Raw genomic sequence first — 23,419 nt, forward strand, 5'->3', positions numbered from 1 at the left:
ATCTTAGTGTAACTGGAGCAGATGGTCTCAGTGTACCTGGAGAAGAGGGTCTCAATATAAATGTAATAAAACCAAATCCTGAAATACAGCTTCAGAATATAACCTGAAATCATTTATCATCTTTAGATTTGTAGCGTGAGAAGAGCCTGTTTCTTTGTTAACCTGCATATTGCAGAGTTTGACATTATCTGAGCAGTGTCTTGAGGCACTATTCTACAAAATGCTGTTATATTCAAACCTAGCGATGCAAAGTAACTGCACATTGTTACAGAACGTTCTGAAGCTGATGCAAATAATCTGCGTAAGAAACGTTTCATATGGAAATCGACTTATTTACAGCAGAAATATTCTGACACCTCAGAAGGTGAGTAACTAGCCATACCCACATTAAGCAGGGAAAGAGACAGGCATCTGACAGTACAAGACCTCTTACCTGGTCAGAAGCTGAATTATCTTAAAGAGAGTCCTGGACTAGGACAATACTTGGAAACTTTTGAGCAAACCTCTCCTCCTGACAGTTTATGTCCCCATCCTGGGCAATTTGAAGGAATTGTTTTCATTGTTCAGAAATGGACCAAAGAGAATTGGTTTCTTCAGTGTTTTCACAAAATGACAATCAGGCACAGTCTCCAGAGGTCACAGTGGGTATTTTATCAAAACATGGCAATAAACACATCTGTGAGATGATTTGGGGATTTTGGTTGTTGTGAATTGTAGATTCTTCATGTGGGCTTCCAGCTGTTTCCAAACTACCAATAGGTTGTTGCTAAATAGAGACAGTGTTTCTGTGTTGAAGGGAAACTGTTTTTTTTGCTGGAGTTCTAATGTGAGAAAATTGAATTTCTGATTTGTTTGTTTCCTCTTGATCTCCCAGGCTGCCGCTAATGAAGATGAAGGTGAAGCTGATGAATGTGGAGCGAAGTAACTGATTGTCGAAGACTGACTACTTGCTCTCGGTGATCGGTTTTGCTGTAGGTCCAGATAATGTCTGGAGATTCCCCTACCTGGCCTACAGAAATGGAGGAGGTACAGTAGACAATTTAAAAATACAGCAGAGAGGAAAGCTGAATTAAATGGAAAACTTTGATGACTTATGAAGAATATGAAGTTCAGTAAAACAGGAAACATTTATTCCTCTACACCAAGTTTAAACAATGTTTACATAAGGAACTATTAATTGCACTGCTTTTAATAATTTACCATAGATGTCAGCTATTCATTTGACCTTTAAAGTCCCAAAACATCCGTGCTAAAATGATGTGTGACTTTCACAAAATATATAATCGGACCACCAGTGTGAGTATGGGTGTTTAGCATCTACATTATTCACCATGTGCGATCTGTTCTATTTGGACATGTCTTATTTCGCATGCATCTTTACATTAGAGGCTGTTAAACCTGCTTGATCCAGTGTGACCAATTATAAGGTACCAGAAAGTACAGCATCTACTCATGGGCTGAAAAAAGAAGGCTGACTGCTCATCAAAGCACTGGAGTTTGTGGCTGAAAGAGGGGTTAATTTATACTGGATTATTGCAATTCAAAATAAATGTGTACATGCTTCATTGTATATATTGATTGACTTGAAACGCTTAACTATGAAGCTTCCAAATACCTGTCTTTGGGAGGAGCTGCAGTCTGCAGCTATGTAGCGCAGAACTAGTTATTAACGCTTCGATTCATAGATTCATAGAGTCATACAGTGCAGAGAAGGCCCTTCAGCCCATCGAGTCTGCACCGGCATAACTACCACGAAATGCATGCTAATGCCAATTTCCTGCATTTGTCCCATATCCTTGAATGTTAAGATACTTCAAATGCTCAACCAAATAATTTTTAAGGGTTGTAAGGTTTCCAGCCTCCACTACTTTTCTGGGCAATGCATTCCAGATTCTCACCACTCGCTGAGTGAAAATGTATTTTTTTCCCAAACCGCCTCTGAATATCCTGCCCCTTACCTTAAATTTATGCCCCCTCACAATTGACTTATCAACATCTGCTCTCTATTTACCTAAACCATACCCCATATGGTCTTATACATCTCAAACATGTCCCTCCTCAGTCTTCTCTACTTTAAAAAAAAATTCCAAACCTATTTAGTCTGTCCTTATAGCTCAATTTCTCCATCTCAGACAACAGCCTGGTGAACCTCTTCTGTACCCCCTCTAGTTGTACCCCCTCTAAATTTATACACTCCTTCCTGTAGTGAGGTGACTAGAACTGCACACAATAGTCCAGCTAACCAATCCTCTGTACAACTCTAACATTACCACCTTGTAATCATACTCTATGCCATGACTAGGCAACACAGTGGCTCAATGGTTAACACTGTCGCCTCACAGCACAAGGGAACTGGGTTTGATCCCAAACATGGGTGACTGTCTGTGTAGAGTTTGCACATTCTCCCCGTGCATGGGTTTCCTCTGGGTGTTCCGGTTTCCTCCCACAGTCCAGTTTAGGTCAAGCTAAATTGCCCATTGTGTCCAGGGGTATGCAGGCCAGGTGAGTTTACCTTGATAAATGCAAGACTACAGGGATAGGTAGAGGGGTGGGTCGGTCTGGGTGAGTTGTTCTTTGGAGGGTTGGTGTGGACTTGATGGTCCAATGGTTTGTTTCCACAGTGTTGGCATTCTATGATTATATGACTAGTGATTACAGGTGTCCCGTATGCATTCTTAACTATCCTACTCATGTGATCTGTCAACTTCAGGGATCTGTGAATAGTTACCCCAAGATCCCTCTGTTCCTCTGAGCTACCCAGTATTCTGCCATTCAATAAATACTCCATCATCATGTTTCTTCTTCCAAAGTGCATCACTTCACACTTATCAGGATTAAATACCATCTGACCAATCCGTCCATAACTTCCTGTAACCTACAACCATTTTCTTCATTACTAATCACCCTAACAATCTTGGTGTTGTCTGCAAACTTGCTTAACATTCCTCCCTCATTTTTATCTATATCGTTTATCCATATAACAAACAATAAGGGTTCCAGTACTGATTGTGTGGCATAGGCATGACCACTCTCTGACAAAGCTGTCTATCCCTAATTAACCCAAGCCTTTGCAAGTGGATATTAATTCCTTCCTTCAGAATTTTCTCCAATGGTTTTTCTGCCACTGATGTGAGACTAGCCAGTCTGTAATTTCCTCATTCATCTCTACCACCCTTCCTGAAATGTGGAACAATATTAGCCATCCTCCAGTCCTCTGGCACATTCCCCATGGCTAGAGAGGAATTAAAAATTTGTTTTAGAGCCCTTGCAATTTCCTGCCTCAATTCCCACAACAGCCGGAGATGCATTTCATCTAGGCCAGGGTATTTGTCTGTTTTTAAGCCCGAAAGAACTTCTGATGACTCTCCATTTCCTATGTCAAACTGTACAAGTTCCTCACAGTCCCTTTTCCTGAATTCTGAACCTACATTCTCCTTATCCAAAGTGAAGACTGAAGAGATGTATTCATTTAACACCCTTCCAATATCCTGCAGCTTTACACATAGGTTGCTCCCCTCCTTGGTCCCCAATAAGCCCTACTCTTTCCCTGCTTAACTGCTTCCCTTTGATATATTTATAAAATATCTTAGGATTTTCCTTCATCCTGTCTGCAAGTCCTTTTTCATGCCCCCTACTCATTGTTTACTTACGTTCCCTCTTGCACTTCCTGTATTCCCCTAGGGTTGCAGCTGAATTGCTCCCTTTGGACTTGCTAAAAGCATACCTCTTCTTCCTCATCCAGTCCTGAATTGTCCTAGACATCCAGTGTTCTCTGAACTTATTGCTGCTACATTTCCCCCTAAGGGTACATGTTGGACCTTTACTCTCCCCAGATCCTTTATGAATCTCCCCCTTATTGCTTTGCTGTGGAATTACCCGCAAGGAACTGTTCCCAGTCAACAATGGCCAGATCCTGCTTTGTTTTAATAAAATCTGCCTTCCCCAATCCAAAACCATCTTTTGTAGGACATCTTTTTCCTTGTCCATAATAAATCTGAACTGTAATGTGTTGAGGTCGCCATTGATAAAACGATCCCCCACTGCCTCATCAAACGCTTGTCCGGCTTCTTTCTCCAGAACCAGATGCAGCGCTGAGCCATCCTTTGTTGGAGTTTCTACACATTGATACAAAAAAACATCCTTGAATACATTTCAAGAAATCTGTCCCATTTAAACCCTTAACACTATGACTATCTTAATTTATGTTGGGAAAGTTGAAATCCCCCAAGTATAATTACCCATTATAACTTTTACACATCTCTGTGAACTGTCTACACATTTGTTTCTTTATTTCCTGTTGACTCTTTGGTGACCTATATTACACTCACAGAAAAGTAGCCACTGCCTTAAAATTCCTAAGTTCTACCCACAAAGCCTCGTTTGAGGACTCTTCCAAGATATCATCCCTCCTTATTGGAGTAAATGTCTCCTTAATTAATAGTGCTACACCACCATTGACTCCTTAATTAATAGTGCTACATCTTCTCCTCTCCCGCCCCCATCTCACATAAAGATGCTATACCTTGGAAAGTTGAGATGCCAGTCCAGACCTTCCCTCAACCATGTATGATAACAATGTCATGCTTCCATGTGTCAGAACCTTTAACTTATCAGTCTTACCTATTACACTCCTGGTATTGAAGCAAAGACATCCATCCTTGCCTTACTCTCTTGACGCTTGACATAGCTGAACTCAATCTGACTTTCTTCCTTTGCTGTGGCGTGATGTGTCTCTGTCACATCGATATTCTGTGTTCCTTCCCCCTGTCAGACTAGTTTAAACTCCCTACAGCACTAGCAAAGCTACCTGCAAGGTTGCTGGTTCTAATGTGGTTCAGATGCAGACCATCCCATTTGTACTTGTCCCACCTTCCCCCAAAACAGATCAGTGATCCAGGAATCTAAAACCCTTCCCTCTTGCACCTACTCTTGAGCCATGTGTTCATCTGTCCTGTTTTTCCATCCCTATACTCGGTAGCACATGGCACAGGGAGTAATCCAGAGACTCCAACAGTTAAGGTTGTGCTTTTTAATTTACTGCCTAGCTCCCTGAATTATTGATGCAAGACCTCTTTCCTCACTTTGCCCACATCATTTGTACCAACATGCCTAAAAGATGTTTGCATAAGTACATGAATAGGAAATATTTGGAGGGTATGGGCCAGGAACAGGCAGGTGGGGCTAGTTTAGGATTATGTTCAGTATGGACTGATTGGACTGAAGGGTGTGTTTCTGTGCTGTATAACTCTATGACTCTATGTTCCATGACCTCTAACCAACACCTTCCCCTTTCAGGATGCCTTGCAGCCATTCAGTGACATCCCTGACCCTGGTAACATTGAGGCAACACAACAGCCTGGAGTCATGTCTTCGGCCACAGAAGTGCCTTTCTGCGCCCCCGACTAAAAAATCCTCTGTCAATATTGCTGTTCTTTTCTTCTTCCTTCCCCCACCGCCCATACTGTCAAGCCATTTGTGGTGCCAGAAGCTTGGCTCTGACTGCACTCCTATGAGGTACTAGCACACTCATCAGTTTCCAAAATGGAATGGTTAGTGAGTGGGACACCAGGGGACTCCTGCACTGCCTGCCTGCTCTTTCTGGACTGTCTGGTGGAGTGCAACATTACCTTCTGGTGTAATGTTACCTTTTGAGATGTGGCAAAACAGATTCTGAATTATGAATACAAACGTAAGCTACGCTCACTTTACATCCAAACATATACACATTCATTCACAAATAGGGAAAACAGGATGGATGGCATAAACAGTTTTTCAGGAAGCTTATGAGTAGAAAATATTGGCAAATAGTAATAGAGTCTATGCAACAAGAGTCCAAACCACAAGGGGAAAAGAGGTGATGTTCCTATAGAGATAGTAGGAACTGCCGATGCTGGAGAATTTTCTGAAGAAGGGTCTAGACCCAAAATGTCAGCTTTCCTGCTCCTCTGATGCTGCTTAGCCTGCTGTGTTCATCCAGCTCTACACCTTGTTATCTCTGATGTTCCTATGGATCTTTTCTTCATTTTATGGCAATGATATCATGTTGCCAACCACGAAGATCCTCAAATCGGTATCCAGTCAGAATGGATCCAGGTCTTGGCTTGAGTTAGAAGTTTTTTCGCTTTGCAGAGTCTGTCAGTGTCATTTGTTTTCACTCAGGAGGAGAGATGGTGGCTGATCTGGCTTGCTTACAGGTTTTTGGAGGTCTGAGACACCAAAATTCCCTCTCCTCTCAGTCTGTTACAAACTGTGACTTGAAACTAAGCTTTTTCTGGGCAGTTTGTCTTCAACTCAAAGAAACCTGGTGCTAGCATGACATAGAAAAATATTGAACTGAGCTTCTCCTAAATGTTACATAACCTTGTATAATAAATATTGCCCACAAATACTGCTGACCTATCAGGAGGGTAGGGAATTGCTACAATTCCTTAAAGCTAATTCAATAAAGGTGGATCATTAAATATATTCAAAGCTAAGGTCGACAGATTTCCATTCATGGTTATGAAGAAAAATTAGGAAAGTGGAGCTGGGATTATCAGATCAGCCATGACCTCATTCTATGAAAGAGCAGGCTTGATGGGCTGAATGGATTGTTTCTATTATTACTTCTTATGGTGTTATGAAGTTATAGAGAACATCTGGTTCTTTCTGTGCATTAAAGCAGTCCAAGCTCCCATTTTACAGTTTATGTTTCAACCTTGTTCAGCTTGCACAGGTGACGTTATCCTCCATCTTTGCGCTTTCTTATATTTTCAAGGTGCACTCCTTATTCTCTACACTCTTATGTTGGCACTGGTTGGGATTCCAATGTTTTTTTTGGAATCTTCCTTTGGGCAGTTTGCCAGTCTCGGACCTGTTGCTGTGTGGAAAGCTGTACCCATGTTTCAAGTTGAGCTTTTATTAATGAACACATTGGTAGAAATTTAACTGTGCTCAGTTCCACTTATAATAAAATGCTGATTATTTTTCCCTATTAGATACAGGTTTAAGATGAACTTGTTGAAGTAATGTTCTCAGTCTGATCTGTTGTATACTTTACTAAATAATGTAGGAACCATGAAGAGACAAATACTGAAATCACAAAGTTTTTTCTAACACTTTTCACATTAAATCACATATTAATCGCAACAAGTAAACAAGAGACTATCTCTCATTTTGTGTTAACACTGATGTTCTTCTCATTTTACACTTCTCCTGAAACAAGTGTTGATTATTTCACATTTTGTTCAAGGAAAGAAATGACTTGTTTATCAAATGCATCTGTTGTGATCAAAGGATGGTGGGTCCAACTGGAATGTCCCTCAATGTTAGTAATGAATGATTTGCATTGTTTCAGCTCATGAGTGAAGAATGTCCACTTGGACAGTGATCAGAGGGTGAACAGCGTATGTAGAGCTGCTCCAATTCCACTTCTGATCAATGATAAACTGCGATGTTGGTAGTTGGGTGCTCAGTGATGGTGATGCCATTGAATGGTTTGGGAATGTGGTGACCATGGAATGGACATCTGCAACCACTATATGATTTGTCTTTTCTGCCTGGTTTAGTTTATCACAGTCCTTTAGTGTTGCCTTTGTCTCCATGTTCTACCAGTAATCTAGATGTAGGCGATGTAAGGTAATTCCAACTCTGTTCACACTATCTACTTTATCACAATCATATTTAGAACCAAATCCCCCTCAGCTCAGAATGTTGGTCTTTCTGGGTTCCATTCAGACTGTTTTGCTTATGTTAAGCTTATATCACCAAATATATCACTAACTGATTTACATTAACCCCCTACTCTACTTAGTTTCTCTCTTTCTAAAAACTATTTGATACTTGTGCAGCACAAATAAAACTTGTCATTTATCAGGCACAAACTCCGGGACTCTGTAGCCCTGTTACATCCAGCCATGAATGGTGGGAGACTGTTAAACAACTCACTGGAGGGGTATGTTCTGTAAATAATCCCATCCTCAGGAGCCCAGCACATAACAAGGGTGAAACATTTGCTATTGTCATCCTCCTGAAGTGATGAATGTTCAATCAAACTTAGTCTCTTCCTGGGGTCCCCAACGTCACTGATGCCAGTTGTGTTGTGAGGTGTGTGATTTATCTATATTTTAACACCATTCACTTTCAAATTTGGATTTGGGTTAGTACCATCTGGGTTCTGGTATGTTTGTCTAAAGGGTTCAATTATTAACTTGTTGGTATTGCTGTGATCAGAGATGGTTCTTTTTCCTTTGATTAGAAGAATTAGCTATGGATTTCAGTATGACAGGATTCCCAGAGGGCTTAGCTGAAGCTGGATTTATAGAAAGTTGTTCCTCAGAAATGGGGATAGCTTTGAACTGTTAGAGCAAGTTTGCCCCAGTATTTTTCTGAAGAACGGTCATGACCCGAAATGTCAGCTTTCCTGCTCCTCTGAAACTGCCTGGCCTGCTGTGTTCCTCCAGCTCCACACTGTATTATCTTTGCCCCAGTATAAGTCATTTATTAGTTCTAGACCACGATTTGACCAGTGGACTGAGAGCAGATACTTTCAGAGAAATCTTGTCTCAGGACATTGGGATGCTTTCAAGAAGGGAATATGGAGAGTACAGGGCCAACATGTTCCAATAAAGAAAAGGGGAGACACCATCAAATCCTGTGAACCCTGGATATCAAAGGGATATAAGTAAAAACCCAGAAGAACTGCAGATGCTGTAAATCAGGAACAAAAACAGAAGTTCCTGGAAAAGCTCAGCAGATCTGGCAGCATCTGTGAAGAAAACATCAGAGTTAACGTTTCGGATCGGGTGACCCTTCCAATATAAGTATTGCATTAAGAGAAGAAAGGAGGCTAATGACAGGTACCAAGTATTCAAAACAGCAGAAGCCCAAGAAGAGTACTGAAAGTGCAAGACAGGACTTAAAAGGGAGATGAAGAGAGCTAAAAGGAATATGAAAGCATACTGGCAGGGAAAATAAAGAAAAATCCTACATTGTTTATAGGTACATGAAGGCTAAAATGATAAGGAATGAAAGAATAGGACCATATTGACTACCCACAGTAATAGCTTGTACATGAAGCTAGAGGATTTAGGTAGGGTTCTCAATGGGTCAGTGTTCACTAGTGAGAAGGATGAAATTATTGTTGAAATCAGGAAGAAGGTTTGAGCCAAAGATACTAGCATAGACAGCAAGGATCTGAGTGGTCTAGCAGCTTAAAATAGATAAATTTCCAGGGCCAGATGAAATATATCACAGGTCGTTGAGTGAGGCAAGGGAGGAAGTCAGAGGGGCACTTGCAGAAATATTTAATTACTACCTGGTGACAGAAGAGGTGCTGCAGGACTGGAATGCAGCCGATTTGGTATCATTATTCAAGAAGGGAGCAAAGATAAACCAGGAAACTGCAGGCCATCAGTCTAACCTCAGTGGTGGAGAAATTATTCGAGGGATCTGAAAGATACAATTAATCTGCACTTGGAGAGGCATGGATTAATCAAGAACAGGGCTGCTCAGTTTACCCCTGACCTCATAACAGCCTGGTTCAAAGATCAACAAAGAAGCTGAACTCCAGATGTGAGGCGAGAGTCACTGCCCTTGACATAAGGCAGCATTTGACTGGTGTGTGGCTTCAATGAGCTCTGGCAAGATTTAATTCAATGGAAATAAGCAGGAAACTTCTCCACTGTTTGGAGTCTTACCTTGAACAATGGAAGATGATTGTGGTCATTACAGACCAATCAGCTCAGTCCCAGGACTTGGCTCCATCATAAGGTCAGACATGGGGGTGGATTATAGCAACAATCACTGTTGTACCAACACCCCAAGGACTGCAGGGATTCAAGAAGTCAGCTTACCACTACCTTCTCCAAAGCAATCAGGGATAAGCAACAAATGCTGGCCCAACAAGTGAAACCCACAATCTGTGAAGAAATAAAAACAATATGATCTGGTTTTGTACCTAACACTTGTCAGAATTTCCCACTCAATGATTGTATCTAAGTTCCTTAACAAGTCAGCTTAATTTGTTGTGAACAGTCTAAATTGCTTTTATTCAAAATGTTTCCTTACAGTGTAAGTTGTTGTAGTTTGCAACAGGACATTGACAGGATGCAGAGCTGGGTAAAGAAGTGGCAGATGGAATTCAACCCAGAAAAGTATGAAATGATTCATTTTGGAAGGTCAAATTTGAATGCAGAATACAGGGTTAATGGCAGGATTCTCGGCAGTGTGGAGGAACAGAGGGATCTTGGGGTCCATGTCCATAGATCCCTCAAAGTTGCTACCCAAGTTGATAGTGTTGTAAAGAAGGTGTATGGTGTGTTGGCTTTCATTGGCAGGGAAATTGAGTTTAAGAGCCGTGAGGTTCTGCTGCAGCTCTATAAAACTCTGATTAGACCACACTTGGAATATTGTGTTCTGTTCTGGTCGCCTCATCGTAGGAAAGATGTGGAAGCTTTAGAGAGGGTGAGGAGGAGATTTACCAGGATGCTGCCTGAACTGGAGGGCAGGTCTTATGAGGAAAGGTTGAGGGAGCTAGGGATCTTTTCATTGGAGCGAAGAAGGATGAGAGGGGACTTGATAGAGGTGTACAAGATGATGAGAGGCATAGATAGAGTGGATACCCAGAGACTTTTTCCCAGGGTGGAAATGACTATTACAAGGGGGCATAATTTTAAGGTGATTGGAGGAAGGTATAGGGGAGATGTCAGAGGTAGGTTCTTCGCACAGAGAGCGGTGGGCGTGTGGAATCTGCTGCCGGCAGTGGTAGTGGAGTCAGATACTTTAGAAATTTTTAAGTGACTCTTGGATAGGCACATGAAGGTTAGTAAAATGTAAAGTATGCAGGGTAGATTGATCTTAGTAGGATAATAGGTTGGCACAACATCGTAGGCCGAAGGGCCTCTACTGTGCTGTACTGTTCTATGTTCTATGTTAAAACTTTGGTTCTCTCTCCTTACTCAATCCTAACATCTAATGTGATTTTACACATGAATGAGTTGAGGTGGTGATATATCCTCCAGTTCTGAAGAAGAGTCCTATTGGAATTGAAACGTTAACTCTATTTTTCTCTCTCCTGATGCTGCCAGACCTGCTCAGTTTCTCCAGCATTCTCTGCGCTTGTTTCATATTTCCCCCAGGTGTGGTCACCTGTGGCAATCTCACTGGTCTCCATGGTGCCCTGTTGCAGAAAAACACAATCTATTTGTCTGACCACCTGAAGCTGTGTCAAAGAATTTATTTCCAATCAGTATTTCCCGACCTAATTTCTTCTCCCTTTTATTTGCAGGTGTGGGGGTCACTATGGTCCTTATAATTACAAATTTCCATATTTTCTACAACTGCATCCTCGCCTACAGTCTGTACTACGTGTTTGCTTCCTTCCAATCACCCCTGCCATGGGCAGACTGCTTCTGTTGTTGGGGAGCAGATGAAACATGCAGCTGGACTCCCAAAGGTAAAGTGCTCGCATTGATTGGGGCAAGTCTAGATACCGAGTGTTTGTTGTTCATTATGTCAGTGTGAATGAGCAAGAGCAATGGACAGTAATTTCGGTGACCTTGTGATCTGCAGCAGAAAGACTTGAAGAGAAACCAGAGAAACCAGAAGCAGCAGGGACCATGTTATTCTGACACTGGGTTACAGGATAAAGAGTTGTATATAAACATTGAACAGTGGAAATGTCTGCGTCTCGAAGATATTCAGTTCAAAGTTATTGACCTGGAGTAGTTGACCTTATCTAATAGTAATAGGTATGTGTCTGTTGTTGACTAGGTTAAAGAAAGTAAGGATTGCAAGAGTGAATATGCAAATGAAAATGGCACTCTGGTGCACGAGGCCATGAAAGTGGGGAAAGAGAAAAGGCAATATGATCATGGTCAGCAACATTATAGCCGGGGGATATGCACACTTCTATGTACCTCCAATGACTGTAGTGCTGGTTTGTGACAAAAAAAAGTGATTTGAACAACACAAGTTCAATTCTCATACAGTTGAGGTTACCACGAAGGCCCTGTTTTCGCAACGTTTCCTGATGGGTCAAGCCATTCAGGTTAAGCTCAGCACCAGTCATTTCCCTCCCATGAGCGAGCAGCCTTTGGGACTGTGGTGGCTTTCACTACACAGCCAGGAGTCCTGAAGTGAATAGATATGCTGGACCGTGCTTGAGTGGAGTATAGAGACTGTACCTCTGTGTCTGACCTGTGTGTAACCATTGGGCTCAGTCAATGAGGGAAACGGTGATCCTGATTTTAGTCAGTAGAAATGGCAGCATTGGTCGCAGTGAACTACAATCTAAAACGCATTCCACATTTTCCAGATCCACTCTGCAATCTCACTCTGGACGATGGATATTTTGAAATCGTTAATAGAACATGGCTGCAGACAAACAATGAAACTTGTCCAAATGGATCAGAAATGTGAGCAACGCTGGGAGTAAGAACATTGCTGCAGAGAGCTGCACCTATTACCTGCTCAGCTGGGCCAGTAGCTCCTGTTGGGAAGGTTAGTTGGTGAGTGTCCTGTTGAATTAGTGAGATGCTTTTTGATAGAGATATTATTTATATCAAATCCCTGTTTGAAAGTAATTAAATCATAAGTTAACAGCTCCCTGCTGGCTATCAGAGACTGATAACCCTTTGTCTGTGTTTCTAATTGAATATAGTCTTGTGTTTAACCCATAGATTGGGAAGTGAATTAAGGCAATCTCTCCGGGAGCAAATACCACATTTAGCAACGTAAAGGATGAATTTATTGGGAGACACAGTGACTCAACCAGATAGTTTTAACAATGCAACGTGAGGCAGTCAATGAAGCACTGTCAGGAAATCCCTTCAAATCAAATCCACTCTCCAAGGAGTCTCATCAACATTCATTTGTTTAAACAAAATAAAAAAATGTGTTTTTAAAACATCAGTAGATGTAAAATATTTGTACAGCAAAACAATTTCCACTGAAAGTTTTGTATCAATTCACTTCAGAATTCAAAATATAAATTGGATATTGTTCAATTCTGTCAATATTTGTGAAATAATTTGTTGCATAATATTTAATAGTACCTGTCTAGAGTGGACAGTGTCCCCATATAACACATTTTCTGTCATTATTATACTTAGCAAAGTGGTTTTATGCTGTACATGTTCAATCGGTGAGACTGGGGAGATAGTCTGGTATTTAGTGCTCTGCCTGCTTCTGGCCCGACTGATAATTACAGCAGCGTTATCGAAAGGAATCAAATCTTCAGGAAACGTAAAATGATTATTAGCGAATAAAGTTAAAACTAGAGACAAGGTACAGATTTCTGTAACAATAAAGCTCAAATTTATAAATTATTTGTGAAGGGGCTGCTTTATCCACCAAATGAAGTCTTTTTGGGGAGTGGGAAATCCATAATTCATCAACACTTCAGGTCTGAGGGAGATCTGAACATCTTTCTCCTGAGGGAAAAAAAACAGTAGAAATACCCCCAAACCCCTGCTCCTATATAACTGAAGCAAGATCTCACTACTCCTGCACTCCAATCCTCATAAAATGGAAGGTGTGTTCATGTTTTCCTGTTGGTAAACTTCAGGCTAAGATATATTGCCACCAAATAAATGGAACTATTCATTAGAGCCAGAAGAGGATGGTTAACAGGATTCATGGATTGGCACAGTGTCACATAGGTTATTGTGAGAGGAGAACAATGATCTGTTGGTCTGTCACAACATCATCTCTCTCTGGATTGAAGAGGATTTTACATGAAGCAGCATATACAATACAACTGTAATGAGATGACCCTGTCCATCAAAATAATCCTCCAAATATATTAGTAATCAGAAACAACATCAATAATATAACTGTATTGAAACAGATAACAACAAGGCTGACCATCCACTCCTGCTGCAAGAAAGTTGTCACAATTGCAAAGAGTCAGGAATGTCCTTGAAAGGAAGATTAGCATGATTGTCTTCCTTGCCTTTACTTTGGAACAAGGACTCATTGGAAAAGCATATCAGCTACTTTCCATTTTGAATTGTTTAAAATGTGGCTGGGGGCAGGCATTTTGTACAGACATGTCAGGAGAACCTGCAATGACAGATCTTACACTTGGTAACTGGCAAGGAGACTCAGATCCACTTATCATCTATGATACACACACAGACCTGTACCGGATCGCTTTTGCTATTGAAGCTCAACATCAATGGCAAGTCAAATACAATGGTGAATTTTGGAATTAAAATGAGGGAAAATTTGTGATTGAATGATATAAAGAAACATTCAAGATCAGGAAATTCAGCCTGACAATTGTCCTCTGATAGATTGATCTGCAGTGTGTTGAAAATGCTCTAACAGTAGCAGAAAGCAGAAACCATTCAGAGCCTGCAGATAAACAGTACTCTCTCTCTTTCTCTATTCCTCCACTTCATTCTTTGTGGGGAGAAAACACAGAAAACTCAAGAAATCTAAAAATAATTGATACAAGAAAGGACCTAAATGTGGTGTGAATTGTTTCTGTCCTAAGCAGCAGTCAGGCAGGAAATTTGATCATTTTGGTAGTTTTGTTGGGATTTTATACATTTATACATTCCTGGTAGCTTGTGAAACAGTGGGTCATTATTTTCAGTGCACTATTCCTAGCTACATCCTAATACATCTTATACGACTATAATCTCAGATCATATTTAAATGATTCATGTTCCCCATTATATTTACTCTACAATGTTTGCAACTGTCTGTAATCTCCTTTCAAATTGGTTCCTTAACACCCTTCCTACTAACTGAAGGCTGATAGATTGCATTGAACAATATAATTGTATTATGTTTTGGTTCCTTAGCTCTAGCCAAATAGATTTTATCTTTGACACCTCTGGGATGTTCTCTTTCTGCAGCACTGCACTGCTCTCCTCATTCAATACCCACATTCCTACCTCTTTCATTCCTATTTTCCTGAACTCCTTTTATCCAGAACTATTTTGTGACAATGTAAACTTCAGAACTTTGATCAGAAGAATCAGCCATACCTCTTTCTGGAATAAACTGTTTCTTGAGATGAAAGGGACAAGGAGAATCTGTTATAAATGAATTAAAAGCAACAAATGAATTAACCATCCCTGGGAAGAAGTAACATAAACAAGCTGTTTCCTGGGAGAGAGGAGATAACATTGATTGATAATCTGCTGCCTCATGACAAATGGGGAATTAAGTCTGCCTGCAGAAGCAATGTTCTGAAGTAAAGGGATTAATTGTGGGAAAAGCTGTGTTTTAAACAAAAAACTAACGCCGAATTTAACAAGGAACAGGGGAGCTACCTCTGATAAGAAGGCAAGCTACAGACTTGAGGTCTCCGAAAGAGTAATCAATGTTGGGGATGAAATAATCTATAGAATCATCAATAATGTCACGCTGCAAACTTGAAAGAGTGAAATTGTATAATAATCCAACACCAGAACAATTCAGTAACAGAACTTTGAAGAACAACACTATACAAGGCTCGAACTCTGGACATTTCCAGAGACACACTGTTGGTCGGAATCCTGGCTAGATTCCACCATTAATTGGGTAATAGTCAAGTTGAGTAGTCAGGCTTAACTGACTTACTTGAGGGAACTTATTTTGGTTGCTACATGCAATAAAGTTTAAATCATTGTTTCAGTACTTGACTGTCTGTGAGATTTCTTAATAAGTAGCCAAACTAAAGGTAGTTTGTGGTGATTTGCCCACAACAATTTAATACCAAATCCCAGTCTTCCTTGAGCCAGATCACTGTTTTAGCCACAACGTGATAATTCTACATGGCAGTCTACACCTGCAACTGTTCAACATTATTTATCACACAGTGCATTCATGTACATGCACAGTAACCCTAATTCAGAAATAATTACTTTTTCCCTTACTTGCATCAATACTATGCCTGGAGTCTTCAAGTATATGATAGAAGAGAGCTATAAACCATGCCATCTAATAAACATTTATTAGCTACCTATATGAATTACAAGAGAGACTGTTGCTGGAGTTATCAGAACCTTTCTTAGGTTTCTGTTACATGTGATCATTTGATAAAAGTGACGGTGCACTTTAACAATTAACATAACAGTTATTAACCTTCTCCAGAACATTCCTCTGATTCCCACATGTTAACGTAAAGGGAGCCTACAACACAATGATCTCAATGTGGACTTTATGGGTTCAAAATCTCCCTACCCCCAGCCTCATCCCATGACCAACCCTCCCTCTCATCCCTGCCTCCTTGACCTGTCCGTTTTCTCTCCCACCTATCCGCTCCTCCCACCTCACTGACCAATTCCCCATCACTGCCTACCTGCACTCACCTATCGCCATCCCACCTACATCCCCCAGCTCAACCTCCCCCCCACCTCTCTATTTATTTCAGAGCCCCCATTTCTGAGGAAGGGTCATGGCCCGAAACGTCAGCTTTCCTGCTCCTCTGATGCTGCCTGGCCAGCTGTGTTCCTCCAGCTCCACACTGTGTTATGTATTAATGTAAAACTTCTTGTCCTAGTGCTATCAATCTCTCCCAGCATTCTGTGCGCCCTGGTATTAACCTCTGCTATTATATTCTGGTCAATTTAGATTATAACCTCCCCAACAGCACCATCAGAATAACTTTTGAGGAACTCAGTTCTGGCGCCGTCTAGATGTCACCTTTCCAGCCTGTACAAGTCCAGTGTCCCACTCTCCCCAGGATCTAAAACCCTCCTTCCTGTACCATCTCTCCAAGCACACAGTGAACAGCATTTAAATCATTTGAATTTATCTGTCTTTTCTCTGTTATTTGTCCTGGTTAGCAACTGTGCACTTTTAAAAATATCTCATTCTGGTGTCCTGATGTGGACTGCAGAGATCATGTTGTCGTGGGATTCTAGTGTGTTGCCTCCATAATATTCTAACTTGTCCAATTGATCTTCTACTTTATCGATTACACTCCTATTAGTTTACCATCCAGTCAATCAATTGAAAGGCAAGGAAATCTAACCTGTTACTCTCCACTTTCAGGCGGTTTATTTCACTGTGACATTCCCTTATGTGGTTCTGACTGTACTCCTGATATGAAGGGTTACCCTGGAGGGAGCCTATAAAGGAATTGAATTCTACATAGGAAGCCAGTCAGACTTCTCCAAACTGGCTGATGTTGAGGTAAACACAACCGTAAAATCATCACATTTTAAGTGTACTTCTGAGTTGAATTTTTAATTATTTCATTTTAATTGATTTTTGTCTGCTGTGGATAAGCAATTTAAAATCTGAGGGTTGCATTTGGATCTTTGTTTCAATGTGGAAAAAACAGTTTAAAGTCATGCCACCTTTTGCCTGAGGCGTTGGGCAGAATTTGGATTTATTTGTTTATGGCTTTTACCAGCTTGTGAATTTGTGGGAAGGAAATACAAGGGCTGTGATGGGAAGGGGAATGATAGGGTGGAATCAGATAAGATTGAATGACAATGACTGGGGTCTTCTCAATGCCTCCTTTTTTCTGAAACTTTGGAACAGGTACATGAATAAAATTCTCAGGTGGAGTTTCTCATCAATCTGTGGGGTAAACATTGACCTAACTGTCGCTGCAGCAGGTTAATGAACAGCAGTTGCTTTGAATTGGATGTGACCTTGCTAGTTTAATGTCAGGGACATTTGGTATGAGTATCTGGAAGTGAGAGGTGGAAACTGAACAATATCATCAACGTCAGGAGTCTGAAAATAGAAAGCAACAAGATATCTCCAACAACTATTACCTCTGCAATTGCCATGACTTATTTTCAATGCCAGAGAGACTGGCTCACAGGGAGTATTACAGAATGATTCTAAACAGATGGCTATTCAGTTCAGGGGACTATCTATTGAGCAGAGGGGACTTCATTCAGTCAGTTCACTGTGGATTAGTTACACCAACCCCAATTGTTCTCATGGGTTATGATATATTTATCTGTTTGTGCTTGTATAATATTTCCTGGCACTGACTACTTCTACTATATATTTACCAGGTCTGGAAAGATGCTGCAACACAAATCTTCTTTTCCCTCCCAGTGGGTTTTGGTGGTTTACTGACACTGTCATCCTACGGCAAATTCCACAACAACTGCTACAGAGATACCATTGTTGTCTGTGTTGTTAATTATGCTACGAGTGTGTACGCTGGATTTACTATCTTCTCCATCCTTGAACACATGGCTCACGTACAAGACAAGCCTGTCATGGAGGTTGCACAGTCAGGTAAAGCAGAATTGGTGAAAATGTCATCCAGGGTCACACAGCTTTAAACAGCTCTGTGAAGTGAATCAGTTGGAGATTAGTGTGACTCCAGTACACTGATCCACTGCATTAGTTCAGGTGTAAACTGATATTCAGACACCACACCACACAGTTAAATGGTGTTTAGATTTGTAGCGATTGGAACAAGGTTGGCCAGGAGGATCTTATTAGAGTATATAATCCCTGATTGGGTTTGTTAACCTCGGCCAATCAGGGAGCGCTGGCTGACAGATATAAACAGGAGTCTCACCTGATTCTTGAAAGGGCAGGAATTTCCCCACCTCTCAAGAAATTGATGAGATGATGTTTCATTGCCTCACTGAATAAGAATATCTTAAGCCCATGACAGAAAGACGTTGGACCTCATTTGTCTTTCTCAGGTGGATTGCTATTTAAGGAAAACAAAAACAGGAGTCTCAGAGACTCTCACTACTCTAGGGACGTGTCTAAGCAAGCTACTCACAGTCTGTGTACTGTGCCCCTATAAATAAAAGGTGACTTAGTGACAGGATACCTGCCTCCTTGGAGTTATTTCCCTCTAATACAGACCCTTCCCTATTTGAAATATCTACACATTGTTTCAAGAAGCTCTGCTGGAAGTACCTAACAAATTCTGCCCCATCTAAGCCCTTAGCTTAGACCCCAGTGAATATTGGGGAAATTAAAATCACTCACAAGATTACAGATTACAAGACTGGATTTATTTAAATAGTCTTGACATTTATTGGGGTCACGGTGAGAGTATCAGCTCCACATTGATGGATCTTGCACTGGGCTTAGGGAAAATACAAGAGGCAGAATTCTCAGATCCATCTGGCAATGACCTCAAATGGTCCTCTGGGTGAGGGGTGATTGGAAAATTCATCTCCACCCACCTATTACAAATTACTCTGATTGTTCCATAAATTAGAAAATGAATGAACAGGAGTCTCAGAGATCATGACTACTCTAGGGGCTGGCTCTGAGCTAGCTGATCAGAGTCCATGTGTGGTGCACATGTAAATAAAGGGTGACTTGGTGACGGGATATCAGCCTCCATGGAGTTATTTCAAGATTATACTGGACAAGGACTGAAACTGCAAACTGAGCTAGAGTGGCGAGAGATTGACTGTCTTATTTGTGCAATCTTTGATCTTAAATGAGAGTATTTTAATCTGTCATAGGGAGGAAGACAAGAAGAAAAATATTAACATTATAATGCACATCTTTCTTTCGTTGGATGTGGGTGTTGTTGGCTGGGTGAGCATTTATTGTCTATCCCCAAGCACCCTTGAAAATGTGATGGTGATTTGCTTTGCTGAACTGCTGCTGTCCTTGGGATGTAGATACAGCAGTGATGTTAAGAATGCAGTTTTCGGGAGTTTGACCCAGTGGCAGTGTAGGAATGACAATATACGTTCGAAGTCAGGGCAGTGTCTGAATTGGAGGGGAATTTGCAGGTGGCGGTGTTCCAATGTGCCTTCAGTACTTTGAAGCGATAATAGTCGTGTTTTAGAAAGGTGCTGTCAAGGAGCGTTGGTGAGCTGCTGCCCTATGTTTTATAGATGGTACACAGTGCTGTTTCTGTGTGTGGCAGTGAACAGTGAAGGTGGAGGATCAGGTGTCAATCAGCAGGCTGCTCTGTGCTGGATGGTGTTGAATTTCCTGAATGTAACTGGAGTTACATTTTGACAAGTGGAGACCATTCCATTGCTCTCCAAACTTGTATGTTGTAGGTGGTGGATAGGTTTTAGTAAGACAGGAGGTGAGTTACTCACCATGGAATTCAATATAATGCTGGTTACTGAGATTATAAGTAATTGATGTTGTGTCCATCTGTAGCAATTTATGAATAAAAATGTTGAATGAACTTTTGACTAATTTTCCTGAAGTTTCTGAGGAGCAGGAAACCCCACCACACTGCCACTGTTCTGACTCTTTGCTGTCAACGATAGCACTCTGCAATTCGATCCCAGCATCTTCAGAAACGTGGAGCATTGTTTAAATCACAGCCTGGTTTTTAACAGCAGTAGCTGCCTTATTCTGGAATGTTCATTCTCAATTCTGAAGAAGGGTCACGAGACCCGAAACTTTAACTCTGACTTTTTTATTCACAGATGCTCCCAGACCTGCTGAGCTTTTCCAACAACTTTTGTTTTTGTTCCTGATTTACAGCATCCGCAGTTCTTTTGGTTTTTATGTTCATCCTCAAACCCAATGAAGAATTTTGGGACATTTCAGCAACATTTGTGTGTGCCAGTGAATGAGTGTGAGTGAGGAAGAGGCTAGGTGGGCAAATCAGGGGGTTAGGGCAAGTCAAGGGAAGATGGCAGGGTCAGGAGCAGGGCTCATAAGGTCAGGACAGGAATCAATGAGTCAGAGTCAAGGGAGTCTGGTTGGGGTGAAGTCAGAGGGTCTTGGGTGAGGCTGGGATCATGAAGGTCAGGAGTATTCTCAGGAAACAAAGTGAGTCAAGGATAGTCAGAGTTCATGGGGTGAGTTGGTGTTGGCTACTTTGAGAGTCATCCATGGTTATACATGGTTTTAAGTCCACCATTTCCTGGGTGACCAGCAAGTAAATAAAATGGAACTGTCCAAATTCCCTGACTCCAGCTTCAGAGTCTTGGACCTTTTCAGATGGTCCTTGGGAGCAGAGGAAATACCCATCAGAAGTTCCAAATTCCCAGGCAATTCCTGCAGAGTTAGTGTTGGAATTTCTGAGGATTTCCAATCGGGATATTATGTGAAATGTCTGGTTTTGGATTATCTGCACCATCATATTTCAAAAGTGAACTACTTTGAGCATGTTACACAAGTCAATGTGAGAGAGTTTAAATTTGATGATAATCTCAATCTCTGGTTCTGTATTATGTATTCAAATGTTAAATAACAGCTGAAACATTTTATTTGTGTAAAGTTTTGATTTGAAAAGTGAGATCCATGTAAACGTTCTGCGTAATGCCGGTTACATCTGCAGATGATGCTGTGATAAGTAGTTAGAATGATAAGGTGTAACATTACATGAAAGCACAGTTTACATCTCCATGGTCACATATGTACAAACATGTGCAAATATCCTGGGTGGTGCTGCAAAATGTACAGAATCGGACCCTGACAATAGTGGGCAGCACGGTGGCTCAGTGATTAGCACTGCAGCCTCACAGTGCCAGGGACCCAGGTTCAATTCCACCCTCAGGTGACTGTCTGTGTGGAGTTTGCACATTCTCCCTGTGTCTGCATGGGTTTCTTCCAGGTGCTCCAGTTTCCTCCCACAGTCCAAAAATGTGTAGGCTAGGTGGATTGGCCATGCTAAATTGTCTGTAGTGTTCAGGGATGAGTAGATTGGGTGATGGGTCTGGGTGGGATGCTCTAAGGGTCAGTGTGGACTTGTTGGGCTGAAGGGACTGTTTCCACACTGTAGGGATTGTAATAATAATTTGCTGCTCAGTTATTACCTCCTCTAAACAGATCCCTCACATGTAACAATCAAAGTCTGTAACTGCTCTTAAATGTTATAGAGTCAGTGACCTACATTGTAAATACACTATTGGTAATGTTTAGGTGAAGATCCTTTGAAAATCCTCACAAGTATAGACACCTGAATTCTAGACAAATTAATGGATGTTCGGGAAATGTCTTTCAGTTTAGAGTTTGCCTCTTTTAAGCTTCATTCATTGTATCATTTTTATTCTATCTGTGGTTTAGGTTTCAGTTTGGTTTTCATTGTCTACCCAGAGGCTCTTGCCCAGTTGCCGTGGGCACCTTTCTGGTCTATTTTATTTTTCATCATGTTGCTGGCTGTGGGATTGGACAGTCAGTTTGGAGGTCTAGATAAGAGCGACATTACTTATTTTATCTAACCATTTTTATATAAGGGAGTTATCCAAATTATTATGTTTTTGTAAAGGATGAGCACTTGACAAGTAGTGGATACAGTTAGTGAACACACAGATAATGTTAGTGCAGGAAAACACCACATTTCTTTGTGTCAATCCTGATTAGTAGAGAATCTGTTTGAATTAAATGGGTTGACAGTTGTACTAAAGTGACATTGTGTCACAGGACCTGGAAGATTTGCAAACATCTTCTGTTTATTGCGGTGCACTTTAATTTCTGTGGTCAGGCTCTGTTTCCTATCTCTGATTGATTGATTCTATTGTCACACGTACCGAAATACAGTGAAAAGCTTTGTTTACAAGTGGTACAGGCAGATCACAGCCAGCAAAGGATATACAAATCAAAAAGACTTTGAGACATATAAGTTAAATTGCAGGTAACATTATTTGAGGCAAGAGCCCATTCAATAGCCTGATAATGGCCGGATAGAAGCTATTCCTGAACCTGTTTGTGTGTGTGTTCAGGCTTCTGTATCTTCTGCCTGACAGAAGAGGTTGTAGGAAGGCATTACCAGGATGAGATGGGTCTTTGATGATATTAGCTGCCTTTCTGCAACAGTGAGCCATGTAAATAGAGTTGGTTTCTGTTTGTCTGTTGGTTTTTCCAGACTTTATTTCCTTGCCTCTCATTAGGGCAACACAATGGCTCAGTGGTTAGTACTGCTGCCTCACAGCGCCAGGGACCTAGGTTCAATTCCAGCCTTGGGTGACTGAATGTACAGAATTTGCACATTCTCCTGTTCCTGTTCTACTTTTCACAGTTCCAGGTTGCTGCAGTGTGTTGTGGCTCGTTTGAATAATGTCCTGATGCAGCTCCGTTTATGGGTGTTGGGGTGGTTGTTGGTGTAATTGAGTATCTGGTCCGTATGGGTGGTCTTTCTGTATATGCTGGTCTGGAGTTCCACGTTGTTCTTGCGTTCTGCCATTACATCTAGGAAGGGTAGTCGGTTATTGTTCTCTTCTTCTTCTGTGAACTTTATTCCGGTGAGGATATTGTTTATATGTCAGTGGGTTTCTTCTATTCTTGTGCGTTTGATCATCACGAAAGTGTCATCTACATAGCGGACCCAGAGTTTAGGTTGGATAGTGGGGAGTGCTGTCCATTCCAAGAAAAACTGGGGGCTCAAGTTCGGGATCTGGACGGATTAGGACAGATCGAATCTGGGATCTGAACGTTCTAAGTCTGGGATCTGGATGGTTCATGTATGGGATCTGAATGGATTTGGACAGATTTAAACAGACTTGAGGATTAGTATCCTAGATCTTTAAATAAAACTTAGGTGAGAGAAGAAATCTGTTTACTTTTGGTTACTTGTGGTAGG

The 23,419-nt window shown here is 41.2% G+C and overlaps 1 pseudogene; it reads left to right on the forward strand.

Annotated features, from left to right (window-relative positions):
• Positions 1-569: 569 nt before the first annotated feature.
• Positions 570-22,061, forward strand: LOC125484796 (annotated as a pseudogene).
• Positions 22,062-23,419: the final 1,358 nt, after the last annotated feature.

The sequence above is a fragment of the Rhincodon typus genome, chromosome 14 (assembly GCF_021869965.1).
Source record: "Rhincodon typus isolate 14 chromosome 14, sRhiTyp1.1, whole genome shotgun sequence".
NCBI lineage: Eukaryota > Metazoa > Chordata > Chondrichthyes > Orectolobiformes > Rhincodontidae > Rhincodon > Rhincodon typus.